The 11,329-nt window shown below is 41.2% G+C and overlaps 1 protein-coding gene across 1 annotated transcript in view; it reads left to right on the top strand.

Moving 5' to 3' along the window:
• Window positions 1-11,329, top strand: part of LOC111864627 (A disintegrin and metalloproteinase with thrombospondin motifs 9) — a 363,750-nt gene that overhangs the window by 182,168 nt on the left and 170,253 nt on the right. The window lies entirely within an intron of this gene.

Here is an 11,329-nt window from a genome sequence, read left to right as displayed (position 1 = left end):
GGGGCAACGGAGCCCCACGACCGTTAATCTCTGTTTTCTTACGGAACATTATATCCAGCAAAACGAGTGCATATATTTGAATTGTAGTTCTTCTCTCTTGGTAGGAATTTCTCAGAGATACTAGGTGGTTGAAATATGACCGTGACTGATTTTTTTTTGTAAACGAGCCGCACTGCGCAGCAGCTGTGCAACCTTGAGAGATTGTAGCCACAACATCCACTCTCCCTCCTGTTAGGGTTAGAACCTGTTCAGTGCTGTCTGGGAGTTGCTAGAGTGATGAGCGTACAGAAGGTACCGCGGATCGCGGAGCAACGCATTGTGATCAAATCCCTCTTTGGAGAAAACGTCCAGTCCACTGAAATTCACCACAGACTCGAACAACAGTATTGGGAAGAGTGTCTCTCACAGACCCATGTGTTTGAGTGGTGTAAGTGCTTCAGAGAGGTTAGAGAGCGCGTGGAGAATTAACCGCATGATCATTGGCCGCGAACATCCGTCACCGATCCAAACACTGATCGTGCAGACGAGCTTATTCGTGAGGATAGGCGCATCACTATCAAGGTACTTGGAGCAGTGCTGTCCATCAGTGTTGGTAGTGTAGAAGACATCGTGAAATACCTCCTGCACTATCGCATGGTGAATGCACGGTGGGTACCACGCACTTTGACGAGCGTGAACAAAATGGTGCGCATGCAAGCTGCCAGTCGTCTCATACAGTAGATTGAAGCTGAAGGTGATGCATTTTTGAAGTCTGTAGTGACCACCAATGAAACGTGGGTGCTCTACTTCATTCCCGAGTCCCAGCAGTCATCACGCGAGTTGCGGCATACCAGTTCTGTCAAACCCAAGAGAACACAGAGGAGCAGTTCGGCAAGAAAAGTGATGGCAATGTTCCTCTGGGACTAGCAGGGGGTTATCCATATAGACTTTCTGACAGATGCCAGAACAGTCAATGCAGCTTATTACTCAGACCTCCTGGCAACAGACGTGAAGGAAAAGACCCGATCCAAGCGGAAGACAGGTGGAAAGCGGGTAGCCTTCCTTCAAGACAATGCACGCACCCATACGGCCAAAACAACAATGGAAACCCTCCGGAAATTGAAATGGAACCTTCCGAAACATCCCCCGTACAGTCCTGATTTGGCATCAAGTGATTTCTACCTGTTCGGAAGGCTCAAATCAGACTTGAAAGGCATGTGGTTTGTGGACAACGACGTCGTCATCCAGACTGTTCGAAAGTGGATTCGCCGCCAACCACAAGTTTTTTTTTTTGGGGGGGGGCATCAGGATGCTTCCAGAAAGTTGGAAAGAATGTGTTGACTCCGGAGGGGAGTACGTTGAAGACTGACATGTGCAAGTAAGTGTTTGGAAATTATGTTTTTTTTTGAACCAGTCCCGGTCATATTTGAACCAACTTGTATTTTGTTCCTTACTCGTCCGTTGCATGGATGAAGTTATATAGCCTGCACCCAGTTGTGTGTCTCACAAAATATATGTAAGGTCTATGCTACCGTCAACACAAGCAATATTTCAGTATTACATTAATTATTTATTTACTGCGACATGTTTCGGGCATACATGACCATCATCAGGCAGGCATACGTCGAACAACCGCACAGTGTAGAACACACGAGCACACCGAACGTGTATACTTCCAGACAAAAAACATACGCCACATGGCACGTTGCATATATAGGATACATAGGGTGGGAATACCATACCATACCATACCTACATACAGACAAACTTGCACATCATTGAAAAACGTGTCTTTGGACCTCACATACAGGGCTTATTATGTAGAGTTTCTGCAACAAGACGTAGGCAACACACGCCGAATTTGTACACTGTAGCAGGATATACCATTGAAACATACAGACCCCTAACGCACCCACATATATTTTTAATATTTATTAATATTCTTTTATGTACTGCTAATTTACCTTTAATATTTTTAATAATAATAGCTCACCACTTTTATATATAGCATACTCTTATTTATTTCTATCTATCTATATATTTTTTTATTTATTTAATCATGCATTTGCAATTTTAACTATACACCCATCTGAGGCAAAGTCTTAATGTTGATATTTAATACGACGCGTTGCACCGATAAGGATCGGTATACGCATTTCAATACCTATACGTAGTTTTGCCTGATGGTGGTCAGGCATGCCCGAAACATGTCGCAGTAAATAAAGATCTAATATATTGCAGCAGGCATGTCAAACTCAACTTGTACAGAGAGTCCAGGGCCGCACTTCAAAATAGAAATATACATTAGATATGGATACAAGGAAATTTAATTCTATTTATTATTTAGGAATAATTTCAATATAATTACCTAAAGTGGAACACTTATATTTTGCCCACAAATCAGAAATGTAATTTTACCTTCTATTTCACAACAGAAATAAGCGATTTCCCATTTTTGTTGAAAACTCCGGCGCTCACTTTCAATAGTTCTTTTTTTGCTACTTGAATTTTTTGAAAGCGACATTACCCTTCAAAGTTACTGTACATATACAAGAAATCTCGTAGTTGATAATTTAATGTTTAATTATAACCTTTATACGTTCATCACAATGTAACATCAGCACCTGTCGCTGTGTGAAAATGAACTGAAAGGCAATGTACAAGAGACTACCGGACTAGTAGGAAGGTGTATCTTGTCTCAATGGTCATAAACGTGAAAGTTTGCTAGCAGCCCATTAGACAATGGCTGGGGGTTGCAAGCTAGTTTTGAAGGTAGAAATGCCTTGCACTTATGTGTCAGTTGCCTCCCTCTTTGCATTCTTACTACGCCTCCAAAAGGCGTAGTAAGAATGCAAATACTTAGGGTGGTGAGGCTGTGCGGATTTTAGTGCATTAACCTTCTGAAATACAGCAGTTTGTCATTCACGAGCTTTACAAACCATTAGTTGGACAAACCCTTCTGCAATTCTCAGAATCACTTTTCCTGCAGCTTGCTAATTTATGTGTGCGTGAGACTTCTTTTCTTCTGGTCTGTTGGAAAATTGCCTTTAAAAAAATTATTCCACTAAAATTTTAATATTGATTTTAATATCAATTAGCTCTAAAAGTTGAGGGCCGCACTTTGTGGATATGGGGGCCTCATGTTTGACACGGCTGTATTATCAAAATATTTCTTGTGTTGACGGTAGCATAGTTCTTACACATTAGATATTATATACTTGTGTCTAACCCGAGTTATGGCTTAGAGGGTATGTGTGTTTATTAAAATATGACAGTTTTATACACAATATTGAATTTAATGATGTGTAAGAAATGCGAAGATTTAAATTCGCTGTAGCTGTTCGCTTGCCTTGCATATGTTCGGGCTTGTGCAGTTTACTTACTTCCCAGGAAATAGGCTCTCTCGACAGCGAAAGATTTAGTGAAACTGAAGAAACCGCTCCGTTAGCATGGCGAGATGCGAGTATTTGTTCTGCAGAGAATGAAACGCGTTTATTGACGCTTGCCAGGAATTCGGCTGTTGGTACAGAATCAGAAAATGTCGAAAGTACTTTCGTGCAAGTGACAGTGACAGGGGCAGTGAGAGCAGGGTGCCCGCACCGTACGGTGTGAGATCTCCTGAATGCAGATGGTGCAACTGCGTGCACTCATGCAGTCTACACGGAGTTGGCGTATTCGCATTTGCTCGCAAGTCTGAGTTACCCCGCGCTCCTAACAAACACGGAGCACTGATTAGCTTATGTATGACGCCAAATGAAATAGCTCACGTAATACACACTTACAGCAAATAGTTTTATCTGTATGCGTTTTAAAATAGCTGATAGCAAGCAGAGATGAAAGGCAGATCAGTGCAGAACGTCAGGTAGACCGACTTGCCTCTGACTGTATGCCCTTATTCTGCAGCTGTGCTATATTGATCTGCGCGTCCAGAAGCCATGACTACTGGAATTGGCGGTTAGACCCTTTCATCTCGCACAATGTAGGAGGGTTCAGTGAGTTGGGTTTCAGAAGGAAGTATATTGTTAAGACACCTGAATATTTTGAAGTTTACTGTTTATTTGTCACACACATATAAAATGAATATTGTCACCAGCAGAACAGTATCAAGAAAGTGTTACTCAGTTTAAGTCATAAAATTACATTCATATTAAGTCTGACACGTTTATTAGTAAACTGATAGAAAGTTGTTTGTGATTCTATTTTTGTGAGTGGGAGTTAAAAGCTGACTCCTGTGTGTAAGTAATTCACGATACACTTGTCGATTTATGGTAGAAGAGAAGGGGCAAGTGGCATTACACTGACACAAGCGGAGTGCCAGATACACACTAAAGGCCGATTTCGTTCCGTCACTATAAAATCATTTCGCCACGGGAGATGATACAGTAGCATCGCTATGTGTACTGCTGAATATATTTACCTTTAATTATATGATATTCGGTTATTCCGCTTAAAACTGATGCTCTTTGTATAGTCAGGCATGACATTTGTCGCTCCATATCACTTGTGACATCTTCTCGTAATTGGAAATGCGGTCCGATGTAGAGGTACGATAAACCGGGTATGTTTGTTGGGATAAGATTCGGGTTAATATGACTTAAGTCGCAGTCCTTCATCAAGAGCGTCTTGAGGTTCCTACATCTCACGATTTGTTGGAACATGCCTTCCGTGATGGGAACGCAGGACACGTCGAGTAGTTCGAGACCGGGACAGCCTTCAGCAATGCACATCATACCCTCGACGCCCAGTTCTACGCAGCGCGATACATCCAGGCACTGCAGCATCTTACAGGAACCTATATTCCTCAGCCCTCTGCAACGAAGTTGGTAGTTTCCTGCCAAGTCCAGACTCCTGAGCACAGGGCACTTCAGTATGATCTTGTTTATCAGCTCATCGACGTTTCCGTGTGCGTAACGCATACCGAAATACGACAACTGAGAGAGTGTGTCATGAAATATAGTTAAAGGTAGTGTCTTAAGCGCCGGGAACTTGCATCTTAACATCTGAAACCCCTTCAAATTTCGTATTTGCGTATTGGCAAGTATATCGTGTAAGGGGCCCTCAAAATAGGTCTCCGCGAAGGCGATTTTGTGTAGGTTCGTGCACTGCTGTATAGCATACAGTAAGTCTTGAGACACAGGCCGATTGTGGTAGTAATCCACAAGTTGATTTTTTTTCCGTTGAATCAAATAACAGATTTCATTGTTGGGGCAGTTAAAACTTTCACATGCCAGTGTTTCTAGATTCGGACAGCCGTCTGCAATTGGTTTCAGCAGTCCCACCGTAACAGTATTTCCTTCGAACGAAGTCAGTGTTAATTGTACCAACGTTTCGGATTGGCCAATAATACGAGTTATACGAAGTCCTTCTTGTGTGGGGCTAATTGAAATGACGAGTTCGCTTAACTCAGTTAGACGTTCCATAATTATTTTAAGATTGTCCGCACTTAATTTGATTTTGGGAATGATTAAATGTTTGAGTTTTGTACAATATTCGGACAGTTTCTCCGTAATATTGCAGGTTCCGTGGTACATAAACTTTCTCAATGCTGGCATAAGCTGCAACAAGGACGTGATTTTATATTCTGAGCTGTTGACGGCCGGGCCGTAACCCCAGTCTTCCCATATGTCTTTGTCTTCAGAAAGTTTCCTCCATCGGGTGCAAACGATTCTTGCAGAGAAAACGATCTCATATATAGTCAAGTATGAGAATATTTTTAGAATTATCTTATCTGGAAGATCATCGAAGCTGGCCATTGTTGAGTCTGTAACAGAAATTAAGACTCTTGTTAACTTACTTGCATAAGGTAGAATATGCGCTTCTCACAGCGCACGGATATAAAATCGTATAGTCCGTCAGAAATCTACCTGCGTTTCGGAGAGACATCTCTCCCATCTTCATGGTCAAAGAATAAACCAATCAAGATAACAGCATGAAAGCAAGAGGCAAGCAGAGGGAGCTACAAAAGAAACACTCCGTGGATTTAGTCCGCAAGCGAACTATACTGGCCGAGTGACGGCCGCTTGTCGGCGAAGTTAGTGCCAACTTTAATGGATAGAGGGTGTTGCGTGGTGTGCGCAACGAATTCCCACGGCCGTTAATCTCCCTTTTCTAGACCGGAGCCTCTCATTTTCCATTAAAGTAGCTCCTCAGTTATCCTCACGAGGCTGAGTGGATTCCGGTCCAGTCCCCCTACTTCTCAGAAAATCTGGTAGCGCCGGGAAACGAACCCGGACCTCTGGATCTGCAGCGAGGATCACAGAGGCGGTCGGAGGGGAGCTACACTGTGTTGAATCCCAGAAGAGAGTTCTCCTGTTTGCATGAGGATCCTCATTAATACGTGCCATGTTTTACGGAATGTTTCCTGGACATCACAGTAAGTAACAAAGCTGTTATGTTTATTAACCGAGAGAGTTCTGCGAGAAGTTATAAGCAGTAGCTCCCGCTCTCACATTCTAAAGGACACGTTTTGAGAGCAGTTTGCTTGTGTCGCCTTATGATGCATTACGTTGCATGAGAGACCCAACTTCTGGTGCGCAGTGTACTCCGACTTCGGGATTGGAGAACAGAACCACGTCGAAAAGAGATAGGAACTGATCGGAATTGTTCGAAGGGTCGTGAGTTTGTTTCTCACGCAGATGTGAGGTCTGTGTCCATGAGCCTGGAGGCCTTTGGATCACATCATGTAAGAAACTAGAAATAATATAAGTAATAGTCATTATATTTGTAATGTTCTCATACAGATCGTGTTAGTGCTAGGAAACTGCAACAGCTGTACTCTTCTCAGGACGTTCAGTGGTGTTCATATTAATTCAGTGTAATATTGAGGCAGACTGTATATACGGAACATGTTAGTCTGTACGTAACATTATATGCTTGTACTCTGGGTGATCTTTATGAGTAAGTTGTCCATGTTTAGTGTTCATATCACTATGATTATGGTTTGGAACTTCACTTAAGACCATGTTGGTTGCTTTTGATGTCTCCCCATGTTGCCACGTTTAGCGGCTTATACCTATTTCCGTTATCTGAATGGCAACAGCGCACGAACCCTACGAGATGACAAGCGAATTGTAGAGGATTATAAACGTAAGGAGAATATTCAAATTGTAGTTTCTTTACATAGGTGTTCTGGTAAGTCTGTCGTCATTTCTAATTTCTCCCTTACACGCAGCCCCTTTCCCTTCCATATTGAGGTCCAGGTGACATACCACGTGACATGAGACGAACTGCTGAATGTACATGTATTTTACAGGGAGCACACAGCAGAGAGCAGTTTTTCGGAAGTGTTTAAGGGAGGTTTTGGAAGAATGCAATTCATAAAAGTGAGTTAATTCCTATTGTGTTAGTGGGCTACGTGTTCAGCTCCTATTTCCCGCTCCTCGAGAGTTGTCTAAGCCCCACAAGATGGAGGCAGAGAATGGTCATACAGGGACAGACTTACTGGAACCATTAATCTTGATCGGGAAGCGTTCAATTTCATTTCATGTTGAGAAATGCGGGGCCGTGTTTCACGATTGCAGTTCGTTCTGTCGCAGTGCTGACTCTACAGTCCCCTTGGGCTCTGGCCTCTGATTCTCAGTTACAGACGGTAAGACTACTTGGACGTGTGATCAGCTCGTCGCAAAGCCTCTACATAAACACAGGACTACACAAAGACAGAATAAACTGATAACTAGGGCCCGGATTTTTATGATCTAAAAAGTGTAAAATGTGACCTTAAATATTAAATGGGACATAAAATTTCACAATTTTAATTACAACTTTTACTACAGTTTAAGAATAAAGATGATGAATATATGATAGTAGGTCCTACTTACCAAATTAGCCCTATTATGTGTCTGAAGGAAAGAAAACTGATGGAATTTCGACATTTCGTACTGGATTAAACCATTCATTGTTTTATTTTTAATACTGATATTTTAATACTGATATTCATGTTTTAGACAAACACTGGTGCACGTGGTATGAACACTAACTGAACTCTGTTAACTCGGTCGGTATACTTCGCTTGCGGACTAATTTCACGAGTTGTTTGTTTTGTTTACTTCTAATCCTATCTCCCCTGCCTTTTCTTCCATTTTCTTATATATCTCGATTATCGTTTCTTTGGATCTTGCTATTATGATAATGTATTCCGCATATGCATATATTTAGCTTGATTTTGTATAAATTGTTTCTCTCTGGTCAATACCCTTTATGCGGTTGTGAATTGTACTGCTGAAAAACCATCCCCTTGCTTGACTCCGGCATGAAATTCAAATTGTGCACTTAGTTTATTATTTAATTTAACTTTTGCTTGTGTAACTTTCATTGTAATTCGAGTTAGCCTAATTAATTTATCTGGTATTTTCATCTGTTTCGTCGCTTCATATAATCTTTCTCTGTTAACGCTGCAGAATGCTCCGCTAATGTGTACAAACAGCACATGCAAGTCCATTTGTATTCGTAATACTTTTCCATGAATTGTCTTATTGCAAAGAGTTTGTCAGTTGCACTTCTGTTTGGGCAACATCGCATCCACACTGTCCAGTGATCTGTAGCGGTCCACTTATTGCACTAGATAATGTCTTATGTGATTCCTCTGTCATCTGCACATTCTAGTTCATCTCCTGTATTCCAACTTTGTGGCATTTCCTCTGTTCATATCACAGTGATTAATTTGTGCATGGCGTCTGTTATTGCGTATCCCCCATATTTAATCAGTTTGCTGTTATACCGTCTTCTCGTGGTGCTTTATTATTCTTTGTTTTTTGAATATATTCTTTTAAATCCTCGCGTCTTGCTATATTTCTCTCTTCATCTTCTTCCTGTTCTTATTTCTTCTTGGCTGTTTTCATTCCCTTCTCTTTCGTCTTTTTTCCGATGCTTTTAGTTCTTTAAGATATTATTCCTTTCGTTCTAGTACTTTCCCTTCCTCTCTTGTTATTTCACCGTCTATGTTTCTGCAGCCATTACTTCTTGGTTGAAATCCTTTTTTAGGTTATCTATTGCCCTATAAAATTTTCTTCTCCAAATCTGATCTTAAAATTTATTTACTTCCTCTAACTTTCCTCATTCTTCCATTTTTCTTCTTCTTCTTACATATTCTATTTGCTTTCCTTCTTAATTCTTGATATCTTTCACAGTTTGCTTTGTTTTTTTTTCTAGCATTGTTCTTCTGTGATGTTACTTTTGCACAACCTTCACCGAACCATTCTTTGTTACGTTGTCTTCCTTCTTTTCCCACTGTCACATCTGCTACTTTATTTCTTTTTGTATCCTCTTTCAGTTTTCCTCTACGTTTCCTTCTTCTGTGTATTCTCTTATTTTCTCTTCAATTTTCCTCAGTTTTGTACTTCCCACATCTTTGGCTTCACTCCTTCCTCGCTTTCCCTTACTCCGATTTTGACTACGTACTGGTCCGTACCTCAGTTGGGCCCTCTGCTGCTCCCCACGTCTGTTGAGGCACTAGCAAATGGTCTCTTTGGTTAACTTTATTTGATCCTGACATTTTCCATATACCTAGATGTATGTTTTTGTGCTTCTTGTGTTTAATCCATTTCAGGTAGGGAACTGTCCTTGTAAGTTACCGTTTTCAGTACTGATGTCGTGTATTGTGTATTTTCCTACCGCTTTCTTTTGATACACTTCTTTCCCTCTCTTTACTTTGAAGTCTCCCATTATATAATCCTGCTTCTCAATTTCATGATAGGTTTCCTCTGAACATTCATAGAGCTCTGTCTCTCTCCTTGTTTTCCGTTGGGGCGTGTACTGATATTGTAATATTTCTATATCCCTTTCATTCTTAACTTACAGATTCTATCAGTAATTGTTTCATATTCCTGCATGCGTTCTTTTATTTTTCGTGTTATCTTAAACCCTGTTCCAAACTGTGTGGTTCTTGCTTGCGATCCACTCTATATTATAGTAAAGTCTGCCGCTTCCGTGCCATCCTGTTGCTTGCAGTGCCATAAAGTCAGTTATGTAGCATGTCATTTCCGGTTGCAGCTTTGTGTGTACATTCCAAGTTGCCTCACAATTTCATTGTTCCTGGTCTTTTGCTTAGTCCGTTTTCCGTATGTTTCACTTATCCGAGGCTGGTTGTTAGGTTTCTGAACAAATTTCTTTTTACAGGATGAGGTTGTTAGCCTCATGCCCAACCCCCAACCTGGACGGCCATGGTATCTCTCTTAGTCTGGACTTTATCCTTTGACCTTTCCCGCATGTGTGACCCTAGCGGTAGTTAAGCTACGGCCGGCATAGCTCCCCAGGTCACAGATTCACGCAAGCCCCACCACCACGACAAGGTGGAGACACCTTTGAGGTGTGTGTTTTGTTATGCAGAAGCGAAATGTAGAAAATAAAATGCATGTATTCGCACACATCATCACACGTGTCAGGAATTCGGAAGTTTACAATCTCTTTATTCGACCGTCACAACACAGCAAATATAGAACTTCAAGGACAATGCTCAGTATAGATCTGCTACATGTTTCGGCCACAAGTGGCCGTCATCACGCTAACACACTTCAACAATCGTACGAGTCGTTGATTACTTTCTATACAACACGTACAATTCTCCGTATGATGAAACCCAACTATTCCATTAATTAATCCACAACATTATTGTACCTCCTACACAATTTTATAAGAAACTCGAATTTAATATTCGTCGGCAGAAATGTATGAAAAGTAAAACCAACGACCGATTCGATGTTACTAAACATCAATCAAATTTTAATTTTATATATGACTTGTTATTGTTTTAAATAACTTACTTATTGTATTCTTGTGCAAATTAACTTAAATGATTTATAACATTGTATCAAATTTTACGTACTGCAGTTCAACGGTGTACGATTGTTGAAGTGTGTTTGCCTGATGATGGCCACTTGTGGCCGGAACATGTAGCAGAACTATACTGAGCATTGTCCTTGAAGTTCTATATTTGCTGTATTGTGACGGTCAAATAAAGAGATTGTATATATTGTAACACCGCAGGATGCATGAAATTAAAATTAATTCGGCGGTTCATACAGAATCATACAATGTTTAAGGACTGTGAAGTAATTTAGTGATCCCAAGTTCGTATCCTCTACTTTCCTGCAAGTGACAGCATGGCGCACGCGCGAAGGTGCAGCAGTAGCGACACGTACCGTGCAGTGTGGGATCTCCTGAATGCAGATGGTGCAACTCTGTGCACTCATGCAGTCTACACTGAGTTCTCGCAAATCTGAGTTACCCCGCGATGTTCTTTCCTGTGTGAGGGAAGAGTCTTCCATCTCGCCCTGTGTAGGGGCGCAGTGAGTTTAGTTTCAGCAGGATAGCACTAGGAAGTCTGGTGTTAAGGTAACTGAAATACGTTATATAA

The sequence above is a fragment of the Cryptotermes secundus genome, unplaced genomic scaffold, assembly GCF_002891405.2.
Source record: "Cryptotermes secundus unplaced genomic scaffold, Csec_1.0 scaffold145, whole genome shotgun sequence".
Taxonomy (NCBI): domain Eukaryota; kingdom Metazoa; phylum Arthropoda; class Insecta; order Blattodea; family Kalotermitidae; genus Cryptotermes; species Cryptotermes secundus.
The sequence above is the reverse complement of the archived record's forward strand: the minus strand, read 5'-3'. Positions and strand labels throughout refer to the sequence as shown.